General features: G+C 35.2%; 1 long non-coding RNA gene across 1 annotated transcript; it reads right to left on the minus strand.

Moving 5' to 3' along the window:
• Positions 1–3,122: 3,122 nt before the first annotated feature.
• LOC129260082 (uncharacterized) lies at positions 3,123–9,347 on the minus strand. The gene is made up of 5 exons (XR_008584451.2): positions 9,300–9,347; positions 6,852–6,954; positions 5,955–6,089; positions 4,835–4,941; positions 3,123–4,338 (listed from the first exon to the last, which is right to left on the minus strand). It is a non-coding gene; the product is annotated as an uncharacterized LOC129260082 (long non-coding RNA).
• Positions 9,348–10,081: the final 734 nt, after the last annotated feature.

A 10,081-nucleotide genomic window follows, 5' to 3' on the forward strand; every position in this document is an offset into this window, starting at 1 on the left:
CAGCAAATAGGCACAGGATTCGGGTAGAGCGTCGGGCCCGACATTCGAAGCAATAATTATACACTGTCCCACGTGCGCTTATCTGTGTTGGGGATCTTCAGCCTGAACATTTTTCAGCGTAGATTTCAAGATTTCACAAAGTTCAGTTTATGTAACTGTACCAGATCTAGATCCTCGATGATATACTGACAATTAAGCCTTGTTTTACAGACTTTCTCATGAAATCAGTGTTTACTGCAACTACCGGAATTTCTCTTTAAGGTGCCGAATCAACGAGGGCAAGGGGCTATTTCTATATCGTGAAGTTCGACATCGCATCTCTACTGTTCCGGCCAAGCTTCTAGTCTGATATTGACAAGTCCTATTTTGAGGTAGAAGGTGATACAGTTTAGACGTGGGGATTTGCATAGACTTCGCAAACGCAAGACAAGAGTTTGATCCATCTATCTTCAAGAGACATCAGTTCTGACTGGCGTAAAGCATGGTCATATGAAGAATATGCTGCTCCAAAAATGATTCTAAGGGCACGTTTCTGAATACGTTCGATGACTTGTACTTGTTGTTTTGTTAGTGCTCCTGACCATACAGGTACAGCATATTCAACAACTGGGCCCCGTTGCATAAAACTTTTGCCGGAGTTTTTTACGGCAAAAAATCAGGAAACTACGGCAAAAAAAAAATTGCCGGAGTTTTCCATTGCATAAAACTTTGCCGGAGTTTTTTACGGCAAAACTTAAAAAAAACTCCGGCAAATCAAGTGGGTTTTTGCCGTAGCTCCTGTACCAACGGCAAAGTCCTAAAAACTCCGGCAAAACTATTTCAAGGCAGCTGCTCAGGATCTGTCCCAAGTACCATATACAGTATTCACCTGTCTACGGCTTCAAGAATAATTAGAAGGGTGACATAAGCCTTGTATAGGCTACGCAATAAGGTAATTACAGAAAATTTCATATAATGTAGTAAAAATAGGGCCTAGGAAGATCTAGATTCTAAGTGAAGTGGGGGGAATAATAGTTGGTGGTTTCATTTTTTTTAATTTATCAACCCTGTGACAGCTCAATAATAAAAATCTTCTAAGATAGAATCTAGTTCTAGTTTAAGTAAATCTATATGATTATAGTGTTTTTGAAAAGTTATGCTGTGAATAGAGCGATGCAGTTGGACTAAACACTTTAAATTACTCAAAACATAAGGCTTTAAAGTTGAACTTGAACTTAGGCAGTCTGCTCTTTTTCTTTGCTACCGTGAATATCGCCAGAGCCTCCGGCTGGCGAGTTGGCCGCTGGTTCAACCTATATATGCGATATGCAACGATGTGTTGTTGGAGTACCTCCTAAGCCGCCTCAATTTTTGCTGTTTTTTACCATTTAACCATCTTTGTAAATCCAAATATGTACAAGTTCTACGAGACATACCAAGAAATACTACCCTAAATCAACTGAAATACTCAGAAGTATGAGCTAACTTTATTTTAACGATTGAACAGACTTGTACTGCAAGTTCAATTTTACGAGGAAAACTTGAATAGCAGTCGATACGGCCTAGTCCCACACTTGCAAAAATAAGTTGGAACTTCAAAGTAAGATTAGGACGCGCTCATTGGACATCTTAATTTCTCACCTTTGCCAGTCTCATTTTTCTTTAACAGGTCATAAAAACTGGGTGATGATTGAGAAGGAGGGGCATGCCGGAGGAGGTCTATCTTTCACTCAAAACAGACCTAACTTATATTTTTCTTTCCCGTCGCTCGGCTTGCTCCAGTCCAAGACAGACGACGATCGAGCACGTAAACAAATGAAAAGGGGAAATGAAATATCCGACTTTTTATATTTATCAAAACTTACACTATATAATACAGTGACCCGAAATTTGTGTGGATTCCTTTTTAATTTCACACTTGTGTCTACATGTATATGATAGAAGGCTGGGAACAAAATGTAATAAAGTAAGAAAAACTAGCCATCATCGAAAGTTCCTGAACGGGGACAACTGAGAGATGTTTTATTTTTTCTTTGTGGTTGCTTTATAAAACCCAGGAATAAAACTCAATTAATGATAACCTCCATGATGGGATGAAACTGTCCCCGAACATCTAACATACAATAAGAGAGAGAGAAAGAGAGATAGCAAGAGGGGAATTATTCTGGAAGAGGGGGGGGGGGGGTAAACAGCCTAGGTCTACACATTGTATTTACATTGGATGAAAGTATGTATATCCAAATTATTTGACAAGGAACAAATAATTAACTTCATGCAATTCAATCACACCACCCCCTCCTCAATGCCATTATTCAAAACATTATAATATTGTTAGAAAAAGTGGAGGAAAACATTTTGTATCACATTTGTCCATAATATTTCAAAAAGGTTCTTTTTTGTTGTTGTTGCTTTCTTGGCAATGTTAAAAATATTTCCAAAATATCAAAATTAGCAATTTCATAAAACATAGATCCATAGTGTTGAAGGTTTGGCAATTATATGGGTGGGGGGGGGGGGCGAACAAGACTTGATGTTTTTCTTGGTAATATTTTATGTAACAATCAAGAATATTTTCCTTTATGGGCCAAGAGGGATGGTGCAATTGTATTTTTATAGTCGGACGCCAACCTAAGGGTTAAATCATTTTATTTCTACTGTCAATTAAAATATCAGTCACACAAATCAGACATCTCTTTCTTAATAATTCTCCTTTCTTTCTTTTTCTTCCTCTTCTCTCTCCCTTTCTCCTTTTTAAACAATTTAATTCTGAATTATATATTTAAAATAATTTAATTTGCAATTGAGAATGGGGAACACTTATCACTTATTAAGAAGTTTTCTTCTCTCAATTAAATTACGGTCACACAACTCGGATGTCTCTTTCTTAATACTTTCTTTTTTCTATCTTTTCTCTCGCAATTTATCCTCTTTTAAACAATTTATTTCTCATAGAATTATACATTTAAAACAATTTTATTTGCAAGCGAGAATAGGGAAAAACTTATCACTTATTAAGAACAGTTTTCTTTTTTCAATTAAATTACAGTCACGCAACTCAGACGTCTCTTTCTTAATACTTTCTTTCTTTTTCTATCTCTTCTCTCGCAATTTATCCTCTTTTAAACAATTCATTTCTCATTGAATTATACATTTCAAATAATTTTATTCGCAATCACTTATTAAGAACAGTCAGAGTGACAGTCAAAAGAACTTGTTATGAACCATTATAATACTTTTAATTTAATTGAAAATAAATTTTATCAAGTAATATTTTAATTTCAATGCTAACAGTATCCCATACCCTTATATGCGTATTGAAAGATGTGATTGAATGTTGACAAGGTCCCTTTTCTTTTAAATCAACATAACAGTACCCTTGGAAAATGTTTTGCAGATGGCGTAAGATTGGAACTATGGCTAATGACACCAGTGTGAGATCCACAAACAATGCTGACAGATCATATAACAGACTTGCAATATGAACATGTATAAATAAACTTTAAAACTGTTCTTGCACAGGGATTCCCATCAAGATTTCAGAACCTAAATTTTTATGTTGCATTGCAAGGCATTTGTTCAAATTCTACCGCAGTATTGAATGAATAACATTATCTTCTATCTACTGAGATGAGAATAAAGTTCAAGTTTAACTTTCTCAATCCTGAAGAATGTAGTCTTTGTCACTTTTTGTTCAAAATTATGAGGCAATGACATCAACAACTTATGCCTAGGTCACATTCGACGGTGGCATTATGGCGAGTCGAAATCAACCATTTTACTCATCCTTGTACCAGCTTCATGTAGGTGGTTCGTATAGTAATACATAAAACAACTGATTTTGACTTGCCGTAAGGCCACCAAATGTGACCAAGGTATAACTCATTTTCATATTACTTGCTAAAATATATGCTTTTGGAAATTTCCAAAGTTCAAGGTGATTTACTTCATTTTCTAAAAACAATATTCAACAGGTTTCCAGTTTTAAAAAAATGGAGAGGAAGTTGCATTGTTCAATGTTACTACTGATTTCCATTAACAAACTGCTGCAAACAATTGTGGATAATTACAAAAATCAACATGGATGATTTTAAATGTTTGCAGCATAGCTTGCTGCATTCTGAGCGTCTCCTGCTGAACTTGCTGCAGATCCATGCTCCTGGTACTTGGTGTGCTGGTCATAACAGGAAGAGCACCTTCTCTTCTCTTATGCTGGATGTCATCTTGGTGTCCTAAAAATCAACTAGACCCCATCTACCCTGGATGTCAATGGTGCCCCGGGAACAGCTTGAGGTTCCGCCTCAACCTCCTTTTCCTCCTCTGGCTTCCCCATGTCCAGAAGCAGGCTGCCTTATGTGAAAGCTGCACATCAAGAAAATAATTTTTGACTTAACTTTAATTACATCTTCAAACCATTCCACATTGATTTTTTTTTTATTGACTTACTATGATTCCACATTTTTATTTCATTTTGGAAATCTTAAATCATTTACCAACTCTGAACGAAAATCCCTCAATCTGGCAATAGTAGTTGAAGCTACTTACTATTCCTTGCAGAAATTTTCATGAGGAAAGAAAAACTATCCCCGTTAAAATTCAGATTTAATTAATTCAAAATGAATGATAGGAATTCTATGGGTTAGGGATAATTATTCTAGCTTTTAAAAAATCAGAATTTTTCATTGTAAACCAGTTTACCTATTTCTATAGGGAGAACCATCTTGTACAAATTTCAATCGAAATTATGCTCCTTTCTCGAGAAAATGAATGAAAGAATATAGCAAAATTAATACAATGATCCTTAGGTATATATATTTTCAACTTTGTTATGCCTTTGTGTGATAAATGTAAAACTAACCAGTTGCTCAGATGCCCCAGTCTCTGTCTCCTGGCCATGGACCCTATGCTTGGCCTTGTCCCTCATGGCTGCCAGCACAATCTCCATATTTGGCTTCACTTTACCACCTAAAGATTTAACAAAGTGCAGTAATGCCACAATTATAAATGTTCTCCATGCAAACAGGGATCACAGCAGAAGGATCTTAAAAAAAAACTATGAAGGGTGATTTTGACTCGCCTCACCCCAGGCGCAGATCCAGGAATTTCCAAAAGGAGGGGCACTTTTGTCCAGAAAATGTTGACAACCCCAAAAAAACTGGTCATCACTTGCATATATACACAGTACTTTCAACAATTTTTTGGGGGGTGTACCCCCCCCCCAGATCTGTGCCTACCCCCCCCCCCCCCACAAACACAGGGGATCTAGGCCAAAGAAGAATTTGTCAATAACAAATTTTGAAGTCACTACAAACAGAACTGTTTAGTTATGAAGTTTTCCACAAATGCAACAATTTAATTACTGAATGACTGAAATAGACAAAGAATAATACTTGTTTTTTAATTAGTATTTAGCCGTGACACCAATCCATCCTTAACCCGTCGAGGATCATGGGGGTACATTTGTAAGTTTCGAAATTTATGCATCCGCCATTGCAACATCAAAAGATAAAAATATTAAACACACAAATTTGCCAACGATCTCTGGTGAATTTTTACATTTGACCTAACCTGATCATTGTCACTCCCAAATATATATTTGCCAAGTTGAAGTTGAACCATCAAAGGGTTCTTTATTTATCACAGGAACGATGTATATTCAGGTGAACAAGGCATGCCACCTTTGACCTTGATACCCTCAAAATAATTAAAGTATAATCAATCCTACATGCATTCTTGGACAAAGTTTGAAATCAAACAGTTCTTTACTTATCAGAATAATTTAAGAAAGACAGGATGGCCAGACAACCCCAAAACCTGTCCTCGGACCCACCTCCGATGGGTGGATGTAAAAAAATTCTAGATATTTTGGATTAGTTGCATGACAATTACAACAAAATAAAATTTAAGAGATAGTGATCTTTAATTCTTCTTGATGCATATAAAATATATTCTTAACTCTTATAAATAAAAATACATACCAGTCTTTGTCTGATTCCTAGCATAATCATTCACTCTTTTGTTAGATCACTCCAAGACCGCCTCAGGTTTGAGGCAGTCCGACCTGGGCAGCCAATAGTATCTCCACACAGGCTCTCTGTCTGGTTTCTGCAAACCTTTATTTAAAATGCAAACACAAACAAATCATAAAATAGGTATATGCTATATATTAATTGAAAAGACACTCTGCACTTTGTCAAGAATGTCTAAATTTATTTGACAAAAATCTCATTTCATGGCATATAATTAATATTATTTATCTACTTTGTAAGTTATCAAAATTTAAAATTGCAATCTATTAATGTAACTAGAGTTCAAATCAGGAATTTATAAGAAAGATGTGTTGTACTCTTTCAGTTTTATTCCATGAAAATCTAAATCAAAACTTGTAATTGTAAGAAAATAAGATTTCATCATTTCCAATGGACATATCAAAGAAAAAAAAATCAAAATCAATAATAATTTTCAAAGAATTGCAAGAGGTAATTAAATGAACTTAACTATTATTGATTCAGGGCTACACAATCACCAGCATAGCCAGGTGAGATTAGGTACATTTTCTAATTTTTTTTTTTTGGGGGAGGGGGGTTGTATAAATTTAATAATCAACATGAGGATTCTTACTCATTTCAAATATGCCTGAAACAAATTTTTTTCTTTCTATTCAAGAAGACGAAACCTTTTTTAAAAATTGTATTTTATAACTACTTTATGTTCGACATTATCAGGCAGTAATGACTTCTTCTTCATGAATATTCTTTTCACTTTGAGAAACTTTGCATCGAGATTACCAACATAAAATATAAGCCTGTCTATAAATACTTAAAATGGTAGCAATTAGAATTTTGGCTAATTTGAAATTAAGCTGTATATCTTACCCTTTTACATGGTGATTGCTAACCAACAGCCTTGTGTGGTTTCTTCTCAAAAAGTCACACATGCACTTGAGTTGCTCCAGTGTATATACCTCAACTATTTAAGCTGTTAGATATTGAATGAGAAAATTATTAATCCTATTAGAGAGTCACAAATTAAGACTAGATAAAGTCACACAAATATTTGCATTGAGATTACTTTCAGTATAAATTATCAAATGAATATATACTAATATGTTTGTGCCGGTGAATTAAACCATTACTAGGATAGGACATTTTGATGGTTGATTCCAATTGTTGGACTTATTACAGTGATTCAAACTTAACAGAAAAAAATTAGCTCAGTACAAACTGGAAAAAAATATTTGGATTGATCATTGAAATTCCCTTTCAGATGATAAATAACCTAAAGGGATTTGTTCATTTCTTCAACATAATTTAGATATGCAAATTTATATGAACTTAGAATATCCAAATTCCAAAACTGCAATTTTTTAATCATTTTTTATTTTCTATCTTAAACAAATAATCAATGATGTTATATGCAATTGAGACCAAAATCAAAATTCTAGCCCCTTAAAAAACATAGTAATGCATGTTAAATACTAACAATACAACAATCCCATAGTCTCCATTCAGCCCCAAAATAACATTATATATATGATTTGTTTCTCTGCAAGAATTTTTTTATGAAGGATTTTCAAGATTTTTACTTTAGTGGTCATCAGATCATTAATTTCAATGAATTCAATTAATTGAAATAAATTGCAGTGTTGGATTATAACAAGCTTTAAATTGAGACCAATTTTTAATCTCTAGCCACTGTATAGATTCACGTTCACTGGCGTACATTTTTTTTGGGGGGGAGAGACTATGGACCCTCTAAAATTTTCAAAAACAAAATAAAGGGGATAACAAAAATTTAGATTTTTTTTTTTTTTTTTTTTTTTTTTTATTTAAAAAAAATGTTAAAATTTTTGATTGCTCAGTTTTTATTAAAAAGATTTGCCCCCTACGCCATTGTCAGTGTCAGGCCCCCTCTAAATTTTTGGCACATTACGCCAAGTACTGTTCATGATCATGATGTCGCAAAATCATGTGGGGTCACCTATAGCAGATCCAGGGAAAGGGGGTCAATTGGTACGACTGCCTCCCTCCCCCCCCCCCTATTTTATTTCAAATTTTTAAGGGAGAAATTAAAGCCACCATTCAGAGTTGTCAAAATTTTTGGATCGCAGCACTGCACTGTAGGCCCTAGTGCCAATTCGCGCCCTGTACTGTAGTACTGTACTAAGTAAAGACACAGGCTCTAGATCTGCACCTGGTACAAGAGAGTCTATGCGCCAACCCACTTGTTCACTGCAACCATCCTGCCTGTGGAGAATCTACAGGTAGGACTATGGCATGCCAATGCTGTACACAGCACACACTTTAAAAAATGATTAAAATATCACTTTTGTGACCAAAATTACTAATTTCCATACAGTTGCAATTTATTTTTCATTAGTAACTTGGGAATAATTTTTGTATTCACTAGAGCGCTCAAAAACTTGAATTTTGGGCATATTTTTGTGTACGCCCTCTATTGATAGAAAATAATATGGCAAGAAAATTTTCATTTTTTAATCTCTATTTTTAATTAAGAAAAAATAATTTAAAGAATCAAATTTACTTAAGGGCCAAGTTGTATGACGAATAACTGTGATGGAAACTGTCAGTGTAAAAAAATCAAGCATTTTTCCCAAAGAAAAAGAGAAAATAAGCCAAACATTGCCATCCTTATTTTGCCACACATGGAGATATAACTGAGAACAAGGTTATATCATAACCTTGTTCATTGAATGAGTGCGCCAACCATTAATCTAGCTCTACAGCTACGCACCTTTTTTAAGGGCCTACGTAATATAATAATAGAACATGTACCTCACTCAGCCTCAGGGGCTTCACGGTGGAGACCTCAAACTGACTGACTGAAGTCTCAACAGTGACGGTGGTCCAAAGTTTGCAACTTTGGCTTTGCATTCAATTCAATTCTAACATGAAAAATTGATTTGAACATGAAATTTTTATTTAATGATACTAATCATAATGTAGAATGTGTGATCATAGCAAGAGAAATACGATAAATCGATAAATAAGCTTTCCAAACGTGTCGATGCAGTTGGTGGTTTCAGCTGTTGGCGCACCAAGTGCGACCAGCGCGGTCACATCACCATGCCGAAGCTCCGGCGGCAATAGACATGGCCGAGACGCAGACCCCGCAGGCGCTTGCGACACAAAAATGGAACGATTCAAACGTGTTAAAAAATCGTGAATCTCACTTTCACGGTGCGAGCACGGATTCAAAACAATACACAGATATTTTTGCAACTAATTAATCGACCTATAATGATAAAAATAGCAAATATCAATTAATATCAACACATTTCATTTAAAAAATATCAAGCTTACCGTTCTATGGAGTCTCCATGATTTTTTCAGCAGCCGCAGATACCGATCGCGATATCGGCTGATATCGGGGTTCATCCTCGTTCAAGTTTATTCAGTCTTAAAAAACTCTGGCAACTTAAAAAACTCTGGCAAAAGTTTGCCAGAGTTTTTTTGCCATGAAATTTTGACCGAATTTGAAACTCTGGCAAAAAACTAAGGTTTTTGCCATATAAAAACTATGGCAAAAATAAGTCTGGCAAAAGTTTTATGCAACGGGGCCCTGGTCTCACGAAACTAGTATATACAACTATAAGGTCCTGAAATTACAGACTATGATATTTCAAAGTGCGAAGAACATATAAACGACTACTTGCGCGCTTGACCATATATCCAACATGTGTAGACCATTTCAAATCCGACTGGATTGCTACGATGCAGTGACACATCATGGAGTGAGAGCACCGTCGGGTTTGGTACATTTCTACAAAAACTTATGTCCATTGTGGAACACTTTGACCATACCATGTGACCTCCGACTGCAGCATAACATGCAGGTCGCCTAAGTACATCTACCATCCAAGTTTGGTTGAAAAGTGACTTACGGTTGCGGAGTTATAGTCAAAAAAGATATTACTGATATTGCATCTAATTTGAATAATAAAAAAAGTCCTGGTTATGATGATGTCAATAACTTTATTTTAAAAGGTATAATATCTGAAATTGTCGATCCTTTGACATATATTTTTAACCTTTCTCTAACCTCCGGTCAAGTCCCTGATCGCATAAAAATTGCCAAGGTCATT

This window comes from Lytechinus pictus, chromosome 5 (genome assembly GCF_037042905.1).
Source record: "Lytechinus pictus isolate F3 Inbred chromosome 5, Lp3.0, whole genome shotgun sequence".
In the NCBI taxonomy this organism is placed as follows: domain Eukaryota; kingdom Metazoa; phylum Echinodermata; class Echinoidea; order Temnopleuroida; family Toxopneustidae; genus Lytechinus; species Lytechinus pictus.